The 10,831-nt window shown below is 30.6% G+C and overlaps 1 pseudogene; it reads right to left on the bottom strand.

Annotated features, from left to right (window-relative positions):
- Window positions 1–590: 590 nt before the first annotated feature.
- LOC120268351 lies at window positions 591–2,488 on the bottom strand (annotated as a pseudogene).
- Between the last annotated feature and the right edge of the window lie 8,343 nt (window positions 2,489–10,831).

Raw genomic sequence — 10,831 nt, forward strand, 5'->3', positions numbered from 1 at the left:
TACTACCAGAGAATTAACGCTATCTTAATCTCTGTCATCTGGAAATTGATTTTGAATCTCCGGATACTACCGTATCCGTTGGATTACCATCCAATGAAGGGAGAAGTCCACAAATGACATTTAATATAAATATATATCAAGTCACATAAAACATAATCCTAAAATACCTATACATAAAGTAATAAACCAAACCCACTCATAGCTGGACTCGGCAAGATGATTTGAATATCACTGAATCCAACAGCTAAAAATATAACAGTTTACTGTTATACTTAAAATAAATAAGTCTTATCTCTTCTTGCAAACTTAAGTTTTTGGGTCTCTCTGGTCGGTATTAAAAGTAATTAATAGTTTCATATTGGTTAATTTAATAAATAAGATATGAATATATAAATCCAGGTGTAATGTAAGCCTGATAATACCTTGACTTCCAATGTAACAGTTATCTGTATTCTTAGCAACAATTTTTCTAAATGAAGTTTACTCATGCCTACTAGATATAAACAAGAGCTGAAAATCACTAACCAATCTTTTTCTATCATTATTTGATCGAGTCAAGCATATGAAATTCCCTGTTCTGAAGTCGTTCATCTGCAACATGCCTTATTTAGAAGTTTCAAATACAAATATGACATAGGAACTCATTAAGTTCAGCTCAAAGATTCTAACTTGCGGCATACATGAATATAAACAAGGTCGAACAAGAAGCACAGAGACAAAAACATCATCAATTATTATCAGCATAAGCATTGCTTTCTGATGATGGATCAGATGAATTTTCACTATAGTACTGAGAAGCCGGGAACAACTCATTGAAAGACCACGGAACATTGACCGAGAACCTGCTCCTACTCCTCGCATTGTCATCGTCCACATTGCCCTCTGGTCTATTTACATTACTAGAACCGCCGGATTCTTGGAATTCCTCGGCCGGCAGTTCAAACCGGCAAACCGGGCACGAGCAATGAAGCTCAAGCCACTGCAATATACATTCACTATGAAAGAAGTGCTTGCATGGCATTTCTTTTCGCCTCAGTATCCACAACAAAGTCTTCCAAACAGATAGAACAGCTCATACTCTCCTGAACTTTAACTATCGGCAGCGCATTCACTGCTTCTTTCTGAGCCGGCGGTGTCCCGTATCGGTTTGGATCATTCTCTGCCAAATGCTGCAACAAGATATCCAAACCAGAGCTGGGATAGTAGTCCCCCGGAGATAAAGCATCGACAGTATTATCCGAATCTTGGCCTTGGTTCTGGTTGCCAAACAATGCTTGCAGAACTATCGCATTGCCACTCTCCCTTTCACCGTCAATGTTCTCAGAATCGGACTGAATTCTATTCTCAAGATCTTGTATTAGCCTAAAGATCGCCGAGTTTCTTCTCCTCCTCCTAAAAATTGTTACTGATTCAAGATCTTGATTCGATTCATCGCCTTGCTCATGTCTCTGATACCTTTGAGGCCTTGAAGCATTTGTACTTATCATACCAAGCATGATTGGCCTCCCAATCGACGGAGTTTGATTGAATCCACCATGATCAGTAATATCTGCATCTCCCCTCCCGGCCATTTCCTCGACAAAGCCACTGTGACAGTAAGGACACTTGATTTCGGCTTCCGTGTTTGGGCTCACCATTTGTGAGCACATGTAGCACCAATATCTAGCAACCACAACTTCATCCATTTTCTTCTTCTTCTTCTTCTTCTTCTTCTTCTTCTTCTTCTTCACTTGATATAAACCCTCTAACTGTGTCTCAATTCCAGAATCAATCAAGAAATGCAAAATTTCAACAAGATACAGTACTATGAAATTTCAGAATCAAATGTAATGTATACACCTACATTTGGACTTGTTTTCCTTTCTGTCACACTCTCAGGATAGGAATTGCTCTTACAAACCGAGATTTTGTTTTTGTAAAAAAAATTATTTTTATAAATCAAATGGAGTGCAAATAAAGTAGCCAAAAACATCATCAAATTTTACAATAAAAAAAAATCAGAACAAAAAAACAGCAAAATTTTCTGCTATATCCAACGGATTGCAAAGAGAAACAGCATAAACTTGGGGGTTTTTCCCAATTTAAATAAAAAAAGAAAAACTTGCCAAATAAATCCTTACAATTTCATTGAAACATACATCAAGAAAAAATATTGACAAAAACTCAAATCTGTCCAACAAATTCTATATATATATATATATATATAACATTCCAAAACAGATGGAAGAACAAAAACAAAAATAAAACATGCTTAATGAAGAGCAATTATCTGACAATATACAACAAAAAAAACAAAAAAAAAACAAAGAAATAAACACATTACCTTTGAAGGATCACTGAGCAGAGAAGGATTGGATTGAAGGTTTGATGAGAAGAAGAAGAAGAAGAAGAAGACACTGGGAAAAAAAGAGTAGCTTCACATAGAGGTCCCCACAATCCTCTTTCTCTCAACTGTTGCGTCTTCATCCTCGTTTTTCAACCTTCTTTTCTTATCATTATCGTTGATATTTCTCTTTATAGTTTTACTTGTACACGATCTTTTTATTGTTATTTTTATTTTTTATTTTTATTTTAAGAATATACCCGTTTAGCAGAAAATAGATTATGTATATATACTCTTTTATTTTGTATAAATAATTTTTTCAAAATTTTAAATAAATAAACATTGTTTTTTTTTATTTAATGGTGAGAATTTGTGAGGAATATGGACAAATCATATGTAATATTAGAAGCTGATAATGTATAATTTATATTTTCACAGTCTTATATATTTAATAAATATATTAAATAAATAAATAGAAAATTTTTCAAAAAATTTTAAAAAATAGTTTGTGGCTTTCAAGAAACATAAGACTAAAAAAAAAATCAAAACATTAATGAACAAATTCGTAGAATTTTGGTAAAGAGAAGAATGTTTATAAGCAAAATGGAGGTAAATTATATATATATTTTTAAATATGAGGGAAAAATATTAAGTGAAAAAACAAATCAAAATCGAATATTATCCATTCTAACGAGTGAAAAAAAAATCATATTATTCGTGTATTAATTTATTCTACATATAGAATTTCATTTATAAATTAAGTACAAGAATAGAAGGCATCAATTCATCATGAATAAATTATTTATAGGTTTATGATTCCATCCTTACAAACAACTGTTTCTAAATAAATAAATTTTAAATATAAAGAAGATATTTTATGATTAATTTTGACCATATGGTACATATATATATATATAAACGACTCCGTATCTAATATTTAATTTAATTTATAAATTACGGAATTATTCAATAAGAATCACAGGTAGTTCATTGATATTTTATTAGAATAGTGAATGGACAGTCGAGGAATCCTTAAGTCAATGATGTACTTTTATATTTATTTTTTTTATACCGTTTGTCTTTTTTATAAAAAAAAAAATCAAACATAAATAAATTATTAAAATTTTAAAAATATATTTATAAACATAAATAAAGATGCTTTTTATTTATTTGTCTCCATCTATCATCTCTCGTGAGCAGCTTAACAAAATCCAACTTCTCCAAGGGACAATTTGGTTGTTTATATAATAACAAGACATGTGCCCAAGTGACATACATAAAGTGCCATTTGTCACCAAAATAATTATTTGTTTAAATTTTCCTTCTATCAACAGTATTAATGACTTAAAAATATTAAAAGAAATTAAAGAAAACAATTCCAATCTACCTAACAACTTAATGAGCTTGTGCTTTGCAAAATATATTGTGATGCATATAATAAATAGTCTCAAAAATTTAAAAGGTAATTTTTTTTAATTATTCCTATTAATGGTGGTAGTGATCAATATAATCTGCTCCCGCAGCATTTCAAAGAACAATTATGATTTTTTTTTAAAATATTAATTATTACATTCAAATATTTGTATGTATTAAATATGACATTAGTTATAAAAAAGATTTAATTATATTCATTAATTATGCATTAAATATTCTATTAAATTTTTTAAAATCAATTATAGTGATTGTAAAATACTTATTTTTTGAAAAATGTATATCAATAATTTGCATTATAAAGAGTTATTAATTATGTTTTTTTAGATTAATTTACAAGTCATAATTGAAAATGGGCTTTTACCTTAGCTTATATTTAAACAAATTAGAATAAATTGAAAATATTAAAATATAAAAAATGTAATGATGGGAGATGTTGAAACACCAGAAGGTCCAGAACTAAAGCGTCAAGTGGTTTGATTTTTTTTTTTTTTTAAATGAGTTATAGGAAAGGTTGAGATATTTATTATTATGTAACTTTTTTTTTTTTTACTTTTCGATTCTCTAATTTGTTTTTCGCTTTTTTGAATGGTTCAAGTGTTATTTTATTTGCATTTGCTTTACTCATTTTCTCATAATAACTTTGTGTATGATATTATAATTTTATTAATTAAAATACTTTATTTATATTTTAAATAATAAAATTGTATTTAAAAAAACCAATGCAGAAAAAAAAATTTACTTAGTTGTTTGTTAGGAAATCTGATTTGTTGTTAGAGGAGAAACAGGAACGGGATAACAGAAGACTGAGGCGTGCAAGAGCACTGTCCTTAAGAACAAATTCGCCTCCTTTTTGCAGTGCGACAGGAAACCACAGATGACGTTGTTCTCCAGGATTCAATAGTCAGATTCTCTGTTTTGATGAAGAGGAAGAGTAAAGGAAAAAGTAGTCATGGATCAGGTTTTAATATAGGTGGACAGGCGGCAAGGTGGAAGGCGAAGGGACACGGCAACCGCTGGTTCTCGAAGAGTCACAGCGAAAGACGAAGAGCCACGTCCGGAACCGGAAAGCCGTTTCATGGCAAAAAAATTAAATATAAGATAAAGGGCAAAAAGGTAAAAACCTATTGCGTGATTGCACCCAATAAATCTGGTGCATTCGTGTCCTCACCACACGTCTACGTGAGTTCAGAACCCTGGAATTTGCACCCCTGCGCCTGCGCGTAAAAGAGCATAACCACTAGAGCAAAGTTAAAGGATAATGAATAGTACTATATATAAAGTAGATGAATTTCTTGTAGCTAGGCAATGTGGTACTAAACTTTTAGTAGGAATGTTTTGAAACAAATATGGGCCTAAAGAATATGGGCCCTTTAACAATTTAAGTAGTGTGATTGTGAACATTTAAATACAATTGAATTCGCATCATGCTTTTTCAGCTACGGAAATAAGAGATTAATAAAGAAAGCAATTTTTTTTTTTCATATTGGCATATTTCAATGTACATGATTAATTTTTATTTTACCTATCAGTTAAGAACGGGGTGATAGCTTTAGTTAACTATAAATTTGAGACTTACATTTTAACACCTATAAATTATGATGAAGATTGAAAGACATATGCAACAAAAACGGAAGTTTATTGGGTTTTCTTAAAAAATTAACTATAAGATTCTATTACTTATATTATATATTTAATATAGTTTTACACTGTATTTAGAATTATTTTTGTTATATTAATTACAGGTGGTAGGTTTCATCTAACACCACAATTTATTTTAATGAATAATGACACTCTCGAACATTGACAAAAATGCCTCTTCTTAGAATTATAATATAGAATTGACATTGATATATAATTGCTAGCCGTTCAAAGGTAACCGAGAAATGTTTTTGTCAAAGTTGATAAAAATAAATAAAGAATAAAAATAGTGTTGGGTTGAAAAAAAAAGAGGAGGATATAAGGATTTATACTTAATAATAATAAATCACTTTATTATAAAATATTTTTAATAGGATTAATTTTTTAATTATTATAATTAAACATTAATTATTTAATATTAATATATTTATTATTATATTAATATATTAATATGTTTTTTTTTGAAAAAAAAAATATTAATATGTTGTTAGGGATATTGTTTATGTTTTTCAAGAGGACCTACTGGGAGATGACATATAACATTAATCATTCATTCCAGCCTTTAATTTACATGACATATCTCGTATGGCGGTGCGCCGGTGGACAAGGTATGCTCATGTATAGTTATGCCATATGAACATGTGAGATTTTAAGTTTTTAAAATAAAAATATCTGCATACATGACCAATACTCGCCATCTATGCCCACAAAATAAATTTTATAAAAATTGAAAAAAAAAAGTTGTGTCAACGAATTTGAAAAAACAGTTACTTGAGTCATGTTAAAGTGGAGTGCATAGTATTTTAATCTAAATCATAGATCGCAGGCATCCAATTTTATTTTTATTAGAGCTACATCACAACCGCATCCCAATGTTTTAATATGAACCATAAATCATAATTGTATCAGTAATTGAATCAATCTCAGCCGTCCAATTTTATTTTCTATTTATAATAGAGTACAACACAACCTAAACTATAACAAAAAAATAACTTATCAACCCAGTCCGAATGGGTACAATGTTCAGGCACTATTTATGATACTATTCATGAACCAATCTGTTCCTCTCTCTCTCTCTCTCTCTCTCTTCATAATTAGCTTTTCTACCTTTTTAATATCTGGTCCAGATGATCTTTTGCCATATATATATATTGTATAAAAAAAATTATATTAAATATTTTATAAATATAGGGCTTGTTTGGTAGGGATGGTAGCATAGGATAAACTATCATATCTTGTTATTATCTTTGGTTTGGTTAGCTTAGAGGATATGATAGGCTTATCCTATTCACTCATTTTATCCTATCGATTAAATGATAACTAATCTCATAGGGAGGGTTAGGATAGAAATAGATAGGATAGAGTAAAAAATTAAATTTACTTTTTTGCCATTGCCATTTCACTTGATTCCTCTCATTGTATCCCTTCTTTCGATGGTTAAACCTGAGGCTTAGAACAAAAATCTTATGACACCGGTTTCACTATTTTAAGTAGAGTTTCTCATATCCAAAGCGATTAGAGGGTTTTTTCCATCGATCTTCTGCTTGAACAAGTTTTTCATTTGAATATCTTCTTCGATTATATTTTATCTTTAGTTTCTCTAGTCGGATAATTTTTCTTTAATCTAAATTGATTTTGATGGGAAAGAGGCTCAAATCTAATTATTTTGCTACATGTAAGGATTCTATATTATTTTTTCTTGTAATTTTTAGAATATTTGCGGGCATTATCGGTAGATTATATATTTTTTAATAATTTAATAAAAACTAATAAATATACTGATAAATAAATTATGAAAGAAAAATAAAAAAAATAAAAAAGGTCTATTTAAAAAAAACATAAAGCTATATTATAAAAGGCTTGTCTATTTACATGCAATTCATATCGTATCATGCTCCACTCCAAACATAAGATAGGATAATAAAATATTATTTAATGGCCATCTAGTGCATGTCAAACATAAGAAATGATTATAGTTAATATAAAAATAAAACTATTAGTATAGAACATAATATATTAAAATATACTTGGAGAATTACAATAGAATTAATCCCCCTAGAGATTATATTGATATTTATATAAAACTGTTATAAAACTATATAATATAGCAAGACAAACATAGAGCAAAAGAAAGTAGTGAAAGTTCTCTTTCTTGTTCTTATTATATTTATCATTCTTTTGGTACATATATATATATATATATAGGGTTTAAATTAGAAACTGAATGGATTTTTGGCAAATGAAACGCCAAGAGTCAAGAGGAGTTGAAAGAAACATAATAGGCATTCATTTTAAATGTTTCGTAACACTCCTCCTTGAATGTCTATTATATAGGAATTGCCTCATTAAAACCTTACTAGAAAAAAAACCCAGTGGGAAAAAATCCTGGTGAAGGAAAAAGATTACAACTTTCCTGATATACGCTTCATCTGCTGCCTCATTAAAACTTTGTCAGAAAAATTAGGGGTGGCAAAAATTCGGGTCCTGACAAAACCGGGTCTGGGCAACTACTACTATAAATAAATAAAATTGTTGCTCGGACCCGGCCCGGTTTTAAATCTGGACAAACCTAACTTGTCCGAACCCAGTTTCTTTTAAATCCGGGTTGTCCGGATGTCCGAATTTTGTCCGAATCTTATAAATTACATTTAACTTCACTCAAATATTAAATTATAAAAAATGACTTAATTCACATTAAATACATCCAACAACCCAAAACTCAAATCAAATCATACAAAATTCTAAGTCTTAATAAAAAAAAAACCATATAAGTTTGAAGTTTTTTGAAAATTGGGCTTAAAAACAATTGGGCTCATGATTTGGGCTTTTAAAATTTTAGAGATACAAAAGCCCAGTTGTCCGAATTTCTTTGTCTGGACCCGGCCCGGATTTAAATTTGGACAATCAAGCATTGCCCAAACCTGGCCCGGATTAATAAAAATTTTGTCCAAACCCTTTTTATTCCGGGCCGGACAAAACCGGGCCGGCGGTCCTGGACAAAATATTGCCACTCCTAAGAAAAACCCAGTGGGATAAAACCATGACGAAAGAAAAAGAGTACATCGCATATATGACTCCCCTTGAAGAGAACATTATTGAAGATCCTTGAGGTGACGCATCCCAATCTTGCGAACAAACTTTTCAAAAGTTGATGTGGGTAATGCCTTAGTATATAAATCTGCAGGATTTTCACTGGATTGTATTTTCTGAATATAGATATCACAATTTTTCTCAAGATCATGTGTGACAAATAACTTCGGTGATATATGTTTTGTTCTGTCGCCTTTAATGTATCATCCTTTCAATTGAGCTATACAAGCTAGATTGTCTTCAAATAATATTGTTGGGCTATCCTTCTGGGACAACAAACCATAATTTTCTTGAATATGGTGTGTCATTGATCTTAACCAAACACATTCAAGACTTGCTTCATGAATTGCAAGTATTTCTGCATGATTTGAAGAAGTAGCAGCTATAGTTTGTTTCATAGAATGCCATGATATGGCCGTTTCCCCATGTGTAAACACATGACCAGTTTGTGATCGGGCTTTGTGCGGGTCAGATAAATACCCCGCATCTGCATATCCAACTAATTGTATTTTTGATTCATGTGTATAAAATAATCCCATATCAACTGTTCCTCGAAGATAAAGTGATATATGTTTAATACCATTTCAATGTCTCCGTGTTGGTGTAGAACTGTATCTTGATAATAAATTTATAGCAAAAGCTATATCTGGCCAAGTATAGTTAGCAAGATACATCAAGGCACCAATTGCACTAAGATATGGTACTTCAGTACCAAGTAATTCTTCATTATCTTCTTGAGGTCCAAAAGGGTCTTTATGAATATCAAGGGATCGAACAACCATAGGGCTTGTTAATGGATATGCTTTATCCATATTAAATCGTTGCAAAACCCTTTCTGTATATGTCGATTGGTGGATAAAAATACCACTTTCTAAGTGCTCAAAATGCAGTCCGAAACAAAACTTTGTTCTCCCAAGATCTTTCGTTTCAAATTCTTTCTTTAAAGTAATTAACAGTATTTGGAAGCTCTTCAGGAGTTCCAATTATATTTAAATCATCAACATATACTCAAATTATCACGTATCCCTTTTCGGATTTCTTGATGAACACACATGAGCAAATATTCACTGAAACGATGATATCCCATACACCCAGATTGTTTCAAACCATACAAAGATCTTTGTAACTTAATTGAATACATGTCCCGGGAATTCGAATTGTATGCTTCAGGCATCTTAAGTCCTTCTGGGACTTTCATATATATATATATATATTATTATCTAGTTGGCCATATAAATACATAGTAACAACATCCATTAATTGCATATGTAATTTTTCATGGACCGCAAGACTAATTAGATAACGAAACGTGATTGTATCTATTACAGGGGAGTACGTTTCTTCATAGTCAATACCAGGTCTTTGCGAAAACCCTTGTGTAACGAGCCTTGCTTTATATCTAACAATTTCATTTTTCTCATTTTGTTTTCATACAAATACCCATTTGTAACCAACTGGTTTAACATCTGCAGGTGTTTTAGTTATGGATAAAAAAACTGCTCGTTTTGTGAGAAAGTTTAATTCTGCATGTATTGCATTTTTCCATTCTGACCAATCTTTCTTTTACGGCATTCCTCAATAAATTTAGGCTCATAATCCTTATCTTCTTTCAAAAGATCAATTGCCACATTATATATAAAGATATTGTCAACAATTGTTTCATTTCTGTCCCATTTTTTCCAATTGGAGACATACTTTATGAAAATTTCCTAATTTTCCTCTTCAATTTTAGGATCTTGAACTCTTTCTGGAAGTTTGCTATTATTTATTTTAATATTTATTTTATCTACATTTTCTTTATGATCTTTTGTTTCCATTTTCTTTCGAGGATTTTTATCTTTGAACCAGCTGGTCTTCCACGCTTCAGGCATACTTTAGATTCATTTGTTATATAGGTCCTTCAAGAACATTAATTCTAATAGGGGCATTTTTAACAGATACATGTGATTTTGTTATTCTTTTTGGATCAGAGAATGCATCATGTAGTTGATTTGCAACTCGTTGTAAATGAATTATTCGTTGAACTTCCAGTTCACATTGTTTTATACAATGATCAAAATGATTTAAACTCTGAGCATTCCATGTAATTTCTTTTTTCAACATTTTCATCTTTCCATTTTCTCCCCCTAATGTTGGAAAAACTGTCTCATAAAAATGATAGTCAACAAATCTAGTTGTGAAAACATCCCCTGTCAAAGGCCCAGGATATTTAATAATAGAAGGAGATTCATATCTAATATATATTCCTAATCTCTTTTGAGGTCCAATTTAGTTCTTTGTGGTGGAGCAATTGGGGCATATACTCCACACCCAAAAACTCTTAAATGAGATATATTTGGTTCTTGC

This window comes from Dioscorea cayenensis, chromosome 9 (assembly GCF_009730915.1).
Source record: "Dioscorea cayenensis subsp. rotundata cultivar TDr96_F1 chromosome 9, TDr96_F1_v2_PseudoChromosome.rev07_lg8_w22 25.fasta, whole genome shotgun sequence".
Lineage (NCBI taxonomy): Eukaryota > Viridiplantae > Streptophyta > Magnoliopsida > Dioscoreales > Dioscoreaceae > Dioscorea > Dioscorea cayenensis.